This window comes from Prunus dulcis, chromosome 1 (genome assembly GCF_902201215.1).
Source record: "Prunus dulcis chromosome 1, ALMONDv2, whole genome shotgun sequence".
Taxonomy (NCBI): domain Eukaryota; kingdom Viridiplantae; phylum Streptophyta; class Magnoliopsida; order Rosales; family Rosaceae; genus Prunus; species Prunus dulcis.
In genome coordinates, this window is record NC_047650.1 from 7125561 (window position 1) to 7133889 (window position 8329).

General features: G+C 35.8%; 1 non-coding gene across 1 annotated transcript; it reads left to right on the plus strand.

Moving 5' to 3' along the window:
* The first annotated feature begins 4688 nt into the window (after positions 1-4688).
* Positions 4689-4796, plus strand: LOC117616880. Its single transcript, XR_004584224.1, has one exon. It is a non-coding gene; the product is annotated as a small nucleolar RNA R71 (small nucleolar RNA).
* The last annotated feature ends 3533 nt before the right edge of the window (positions 4797-8329 follow it).

Here is an 8329-nt window from a genome sequence, read left to right on the forward strand (position 1 = left end):
GTACAAGGAAATCTAATGAAATTTGGGGTGTATTCAGTTGGGATTTTAATAGATTATTTTGAAACTTAAAAGTCCAATGGTATCCAATTAGGATTTTTAAGTAATCAATAAAAATCTGGTGGTATTCAATTAAAATTTTTAAATAATCAATCCAAGTCTTGTGGTATTCAATTAGGACTTTTAAAAGATAAGAAAAAGTACGGTGGTATTAAAAAACTTACCGATTTTGAGGTATTTCGTTAAATGGTGTATTGTGTGAGACTTTTGAGTAGGTGATATAAATACCAAACCCCATAAAAAAATCACACCCTCCTATGCCTGATTCTCACCTTTTTTATTTTTGGGGAAGATGAACAAATGAAGATAAACAAGGTACTCATGTCTTTTACAAGAGCTTGGTTTAACCAGACTCGATTCTTTTGTATTTAGTGGATAGACTCAGATAACTGTCTTTGTTCTCTTTGCTTTCTCTAGTCTATCTTGTTTTCTTTTTGTCATGGCTGTTTGGTTGCAGGAAGTGTTTCCCACCTTTCTTTTGGCTTCATGTCTATACTGTTTGTTTGCCTTCATCTTATGGATAATCTCTTTGCCCAATAAAAAAGGAGACTCAGATGGCTTACCTTCAGATACCTAAACAATAATTTCTGATACGTTGCTTTCAATAGTTGTTCATATTTATGCAATATGCGTGCATTTTTCTCAATAGATTTTCAGCTTGTTTATTTTCTTTGATTTATTTGTCTTTCATTAGTCAATTTATGGAATCAATTCGAGTGACAAGTGTTCTGTACTAGTATCATGTCATAGCTGGACCATTTTGAGTTGTTTTCAGCTGTCTAGTTTCTTATTTGAATTGATTCAATTAACTTGTCTATTGCAATATTTATAAATTCAATTAATTCAAGATTTTTCTTTGTTGTAGCTTGTTCCTATGTCAATTCTCAGTTCTAGACCAAGTTCTTTATCCAAAACTTAATAGCTGTTTGTTTTAGTTTAATGATAGTTATGTTTGAATTTTGGGACCGCTATGGTTTTAGCTCTAGAACAGGATGATTTGAAGAAAGCCATACATGAAAGATAGTGATGACAACTTGAGCTAAGATTGGTGTAACTTCAACTTTATGCTTCTTTAAAGGCTTGGCATCCTTTAACTACTGGATGAAAGATGGCTAACCCAAATCCAATCTACAGTTTGGTGAATACAAGAAATGCCCTCCCCTTCTTTCAAATAATAAACAAAGAACAACATAACTTGGAATTTGAGAAATGCCCCTCCACAACAACAAACTTAAAAATTCCAAATTTGCAATCAATTAGAGCTTAAAAGAGTTGAAAGACCTCACGTTACTTTTTTATTAAAAAAAATATATTAAAACTATACATAATAAATATAATATACCACTTTATCATAATAATAAAAATTAACATTTTGCCCCCTTTGGATAGTGGGCCTAGGGCAGTGGCACTGCCTATCCTTGTCCAAGGGCGGCATTGATTGTGGGTGATATATGACGATAATATTTCAGCCAATAAAAAAATAGGTAGCTTAGAATTGGTCGTTTACAAAATAAAACAAAAATAAATATAAAAGGAAGCTTCATTACCCAATATATGGGCACAAATTATAAAAAAATCTATATGAAATGTACTTTCGAAACACATCCAAAGTCCATTTACAATATGAGAAATGCTAGCAACCTTCTATCTAACCTTCTCTTTTGGACATTCTCCCTTTTCCTAATGACATGTGTCATTTTCTTTACACTTAAAACAATGTCATTAATACTTAAGACAAGCTAGCTTTTATTTTCCAAACTTACCCTTATTAAATATATTAACTTTCATGTTTTCTCCAATTTATCCTTTAATTTTCTTACAATTTTCTTACTACCTTATTAAAAATTAATTTAAAAGTGATGTATCATATATTGATGAAGAACCACGCGTGTGGTGAAAAATTCAAATTCACGTGGAAACAAACATGTATGAACATGCCTTGGTCTTGGATGTATGTTGATGTTGAATTCGTTGGAATGATGTAGGTGTTCCAAGAATTGTTTTTACCCTCTCATCCATTTTCGACACCTGGAACTAATTTTTAGGTTGTTTCCTGCTTTTTTTTTTTTTTAGTAATTTTTTTTTTTTTGCTTAAAAGACTAATCCTACGGCAATTGGATTGATTGTAAGTTTGATTTTTATTTTTATTTTTAAAATTGACGTTTTTTTCTTATTTAATTTTTAACAAGATGATAAGAAAGTTGTAAAAAAAATTATGGATAAATTGAAAGAATCATAAAAGTCAATACATAAGGGTAAATTAGGAAAACAAAAGCTAGCTTGTCTCAAGTATTAATGACATTGTTTTAAGTGTAAGTAAAGTGACACATGTCATTAGAAAAAGGGAGAAGGTCAAAAGAGAAGGTTTGAGAGAAGGTTGCTAGCATTCCCCTTTTTGGACCTTTCCTATTGAAAGAGGTGATAGCATATTAAACTCACACACACAAAACGGATGCTAGGACTTGAACCCAGGACCTTGCCTGAGGAAGTAAATACTCCAAACTAGTACATTAGTGGGTCCTTTGCATTCCCCTTACAACATAACAAAGAAGCTTCGAACTTTCTATAAATTACAAAATTGCCATCAATTTTCTTAAAACAAGCCCAACCCCAAAACTCACAAAAAAAATCCCAAAACACTTAAAACAAGCTCAGCCCACATTTAAAAAAGAAAACCTAAACCAAAATAAAAGAAAGGCTTATTACCCCCTAAAACTTCAGTCAAATGTCACTTTATTCCCAAAGTTAAAGTAGCCCACTTAACCCCCTTGACCGTAGTTTTGTGTTCCACTTTACCTCCTTCTGCCCTCCCCCCTCTCTCCCCCTTCTTCCCCACAATTAACATCATTCAAAAGACCGTAAAAAATGCTGACGTGACAGGGTCATTATGGTAAAAACACCCACAGTGGCCAATTGCTGAGCGTAGTCAGCATCCTACGTGGCATAGTGGACACCACAGGTTTTTAAAATCCAAATCTAAGTAGTTGAAAGGGTGAAGTGGACCACAGTTAACAATTAGCTCTCTTCTTCTTCGATAAAAGGGTTTCTGAACCCAGAAAAATTACTTACCACCATTTGAAGGATTTAAGGTTCTATACCTAGAGAAAAAAAAATAATTCCATCTTTCTTCGATTAAAGGGTGTGAAGATGAGGAAAGAACCTCCACGAGGAGAAGAGCTAGCCGTTACTACACCTCATTGCTACTGTGGGAGGCTTGCTCAACTGCAGACTTCTTGTACAGAGTTCAACCTACTTCGGAGGTTCTTTGTGTGTCCAAAGTCAGAGGATTTTTACTATTTTATCAAAATTTGGACAATAAATTATGAGATTGTGATGGAAATTTTGTTTGAATGCAGCGGGGGAAAAACAGGCATAAGGTTAATGCTTGAGCTTAAATCTGAAAATGCTTTATCAAATTGAACATCACCAATAATATACAAAATTGTAAAACTCCCTTAGTCCTTAAGTTTTGGAGGCAATTTCTTGAGCAACACCGCGCTACACTCTTCAATTAACAACACTTTCTCATACGCTGCGAATTTCCTATTGTTGTACATGCATCTTTCAAAAAATTTGGATAAGAAGGAAATTGTTTGATGGTGTCCAACAATGGAATATTGATATGGACCTTTTTGAACATCTCCAAAAATATCCATTTGATCTTTCTTTTGTTTATGAACTCGTTGGGCTGCTGGAAATTGAAGTGGGGGAACATAAATCCTTTCTTTTATAGGGGCGATTTGATCATCATTAGTGGTTATTTCGGAATCACCTAGTTTGCCTTGGGTAGGTGCTGGAAGTAGTCTTTTAGTTTCTTCTGTACCTTCCTTTTCTTTTCCAGCACTTGTCGTGGCTTCTTCTCGTCTATCATATAACTTGCCACTTCTCAGAGTTCTAATGGACTTGACATGCTCAACATTTCGAGGATTAATTCCGGGTTGGCTTAGGAATGTGTCTTGCGTCCTCTCATGCACAATAGTTACGAGCTAGCCTACTTGAGTTTCTAACTTAGTGATGGACGCTTGCATAGTATTCTGATTTTGTTGTGAAGTTTGTACAAACTGAGCAATTAAGTCATCCAATGCCGGTTTCTTAGGCTCACTCGAAGATTGCATTTGCTGCTGGAAGGGATGGCTAGAACTAGCTTATTGTCGTTGGTTGCTCCATGAAAAATTTGGATGGTTACGCCACTCCAGCTTATGTAACCATCCAGCTTATAAGTGTTCAAATATGGATCATTCCAAGGTTGTTGAAACGAATTAACTTGGTGAACTTGCTCAAAACCTTGCGTAGTAGATGGACAAAGTTCCATTAGATGAGTTAGGTCAGAACAAATGGCGCAAACTTGCTGTGGGGAAGGTGCAATAACAGCATGCATAAGAGTTTCAAGTTTTTTCTCAAGGCTTGAAATTTGAGCAGCAACCCTAGTGTTTGTGTCGACTTCATGAATTCCTACCTTCTATGTCCGCTCACTGCCCCATTGTTGATTATTATTGGCAAGCAAATCAAATTGATTAAATGCTTCTTGAGGTGTCTTCTCCATCAATGCACCTCCACATACAAAGTCAACCATTTGTTTGTTTGCAGCCATAAGTCCTTCATAAAAGAAGTGCATCTGCATCCAATCAATAATGCCATGATAAGGGCATTTTTTGCAGCAACTCTCTAAATCTTTCCCAAGCTTCATAGAATGGCTCTTGTTCTCCTTGAGTAAAACGCATGATATCTCTTCTCAGCTGATTCATTTATGCGCAGGAAAAAATTTCAGGATAAATTTTTGTGCTAATCCCTCCCATGAATTAATGGATTCAGCTAGTAGTGAGTGAAGCCAAGCTTTGGCTCTATCCTTTAATGACAACGTGAACAATTTCAGCCTAACCACTTCATCAGAGACATTTAGGATCTTGATGGTGTCACAAATGTCGAAAAATTTCCAAATATGCATGTTAGGATCTTCGTTCAACTTGCCATAGAAAGATGTTAACAAGTGAATCATTCCGAACTTGAGTTCTAATGAATTTGCTTTGACTTCTAGTACTACAATACATGATGGAGGGTTGGAAAAAGTTGGGATGGAGTACTCTTTCATAGCTCGAGCAGGTTGTGCTCGTTCCACTGCTTCCTCTTACACTAATTGTTGTTCCCCAACATTTTTGTCACTCTTCTCGTTTATATTTTCAACGGAACCTCATAAAATATACATATATGAACTAAATCGTAGTTGATGAAGACAATTCCAGACAAAGGCGCCAAAAATGTGTTCTGAATTTTAGACAACCTGAAAAATAGAGATTATAATGATTAGTCTAGACACAAATTATACTCACAATGTCAATCGTAATTTAGTATGGCAAATATGAGGTCATTCCAACGAGGATTGAGTTCAACTTCCAACTAGTCTAACCTAATTTACTTCACAAAATACTTGAACTACTTTAATTATATAAACAAGAAATTAAACACGTAGCATACTCACGTAAACACAAAAGGGGTTTTTGAAAAAATGATTTAATTAACAACGAAATTAAAGACAAAACAAGTAGAAAGTCACAAAACACAAGATGAGAAATTCAAATTGATAAACGCACTAGGACAATGAATTCACCACTAGTAATCCGATTTAGCCTCTTATTCACCTACTTATTAACTAACCATTCGATGTCGCCACTTAGTTTTCCTTTTTCATGAATTACCTATGGTATTTAGGCTAACTCGTATATTCCTATATGCAATTCGCCTATGGTATTTAGGTTAAATATCAACACATAGAAACACATTAAGATTAGTTAAAACTTCCAACAAGCATGTAAACCCTAGGAGTATGTTATTTACCCTAGGCGAATTACAAATCCTAATCACAAGAAGCAAGCCTCAAATTAAGGTATTTACTCTAATTTGCATCCGATTAACTCAATTAAAAGTGTAGACAGTGATCAAGCATCAAGATAATCAACCAAGTTATTAAGCACAGTGATTAAGAATCCAACATCAAACGGCAATCAATAGATAGGTAAAATAAGAAAACTAAATTATCACACTAGGACTACATCATGCCTTAGAAACAGAAAATTAATTACACATAATCATAGAATTTGGTATAAGCAAAAACATGAGGAAGAAAAAATAAAACTTAGTCAATTGCGGTACTCTTCTGGCTTCTCCAATTTCTCCTAGTCTTTGTGTGACCCCAAAGGAGTTGTTTCTCATGCTTAAATAAAACACTACATGTCTATTTCTACCCTAGTTGGGCTTTTACAATAGCCCAAAAATAAAGAAGAACCTAATTAAAACATAAATCCAAAATGGGTAAGTAATTGACTCATTTTCCTATTTTGATTGGAATAACACGTCAGTTTCTTTGCATGCATGTTTGGGGTCGTTCCTCCTCCAATAAATTCAGGAACAAATATGTAAATTATAGATGTTTGTCTTATCTTTCCAGCCATATATCGCACGCCTTGAGAAAAAAATTAGGAAAGTCTTCAAATAATCATTCTTCCAAAATAAAACTTAGCTGATTGCAGTACTCTTCTAGCCTCTCCCATTTCTCCCAATCTTTGCATGACCCCAAAGAAGTTGTTTCTCATGCTTAAATAAAATACCACAAGTCTATTCTTACCTTAGCTGGGCTTTTACAACATCCCAAAAATAAAGAAAAACCTAGTTAAAACATAAATTCAAAATGGGTAATGACAGGACCCGACCCAATTTCCACTTTGGAATTCGAACCAAGTCCTGTACGTGTCCGACACTTGGCGAATGTCGGGCACAAATGACCTTTTTACCCTTCTTACTTCAATTTCTCCTTAAATTGCCTTAGACTTCTGCCGAAAATTCGGCAGAGTCTCCTCTGTATTTTGGCCAATCCCAAAATTTTTCATCTGTCAAACAATCTCAAATATTTCACCCAACAGCCAGAATGTTTCAGTAATCGATTCAATTCTAATCTCCAAATTTTCAACTGGATATCAGAGCATATTCTCAAGTTCTCAAGGTTTAAAGGATTTTCTACAACTCTACCTTACTTGGTGGTGCGGAAGCTATGACTGGCCCGGTGGTGGATCCCGCGTACTTCTATGGCCTGGGGGCGAAAAACAGGTTGGAAATGTGAGTGGACAAAAATAATGTTCTTCAAAACAATTTTCATAATCATAATATCCCCCATTGTAAAAAGAAATTTAGCTAAATAATACTGAAAACGTACTCTCTACATCAAGCATATTCAACTCAAGGCATTCTATATCAGTCATATTCAAGCTCGAAAGTTTCATACAAAACCACTGAAATCAAAGCTTTCATAAAAGTGCTGAAATCAAACGTGTATAAAAACTCTGTACTCAAACCTTGCATACTGAACAAATATAAAGGTATCTATGCCTGAAAAATCAGAAAAGCTGTTATAAAATAACTGAAAATCATAATTAAATAAAAGAAACTCAAAATCCTTTGAAAATACCCCCAATTTGTACCCCTATCAGATCCGTCAATTCCCTGGCAGGTCTCGGGCGTCACACAGGCTACCCGAGCCGCAAACTGGCGAAATCAGGGGACTATGATTAGCCTGTCCCGCCGGCAGATTCCTCGATGACACCAAGTCAGCTCGAGTTGCTCTGGCAGGATGCAGGGGACCGTAGTCAGTCTGATCCGCAATCCTGGCAGGTCTCGGGGACACAGAGTCAGCCGAGCCGCAATCCTGGCAGGTCTCGGGACACCAAGTCTGCCGAGCCGCAAATCCTGGCACTCACGGTCCGGGCGTCCCCGAAACTCGTGAGGCAAGTCAAGTGCACTGACTGAACTATAATCAGACTGGATGTCCGTAGACATCGGTCCAACTCTGGGTAATCACCAAAGAAAACGGGTACGAGGTGGTTTTAAAATAAATTCCTTTAAAAAAAAACTATCTGAAGAATAACTGTAAAACTCAAGTCGTGCTGCGGTCTCAACTGATTCGAAATTCAAACTCTGTTTCTATAACTGGTAAATAAGCAGCACCGACTTATAGAACTGTTACTGTACTGATCATGTTCAAAATCGTAATAAAACTTACTCAAAGACTAAATAAAGAAACTTATTCAAATAAACTCATTCTGAAAACTTATTTATATAAAATCAATATAAACTCATTTATAGAACTTATTTATATATAAACACATCAAAACATTTATGAAATCTGATTTAGGAAAGAAGGTCCACTCACAGATGGTCCGAGCTACTTCGACCCCTCGAAGGTCTCTTTTGCACTCTTGCCGAGCTCCTGGTGCCTGATTACCCC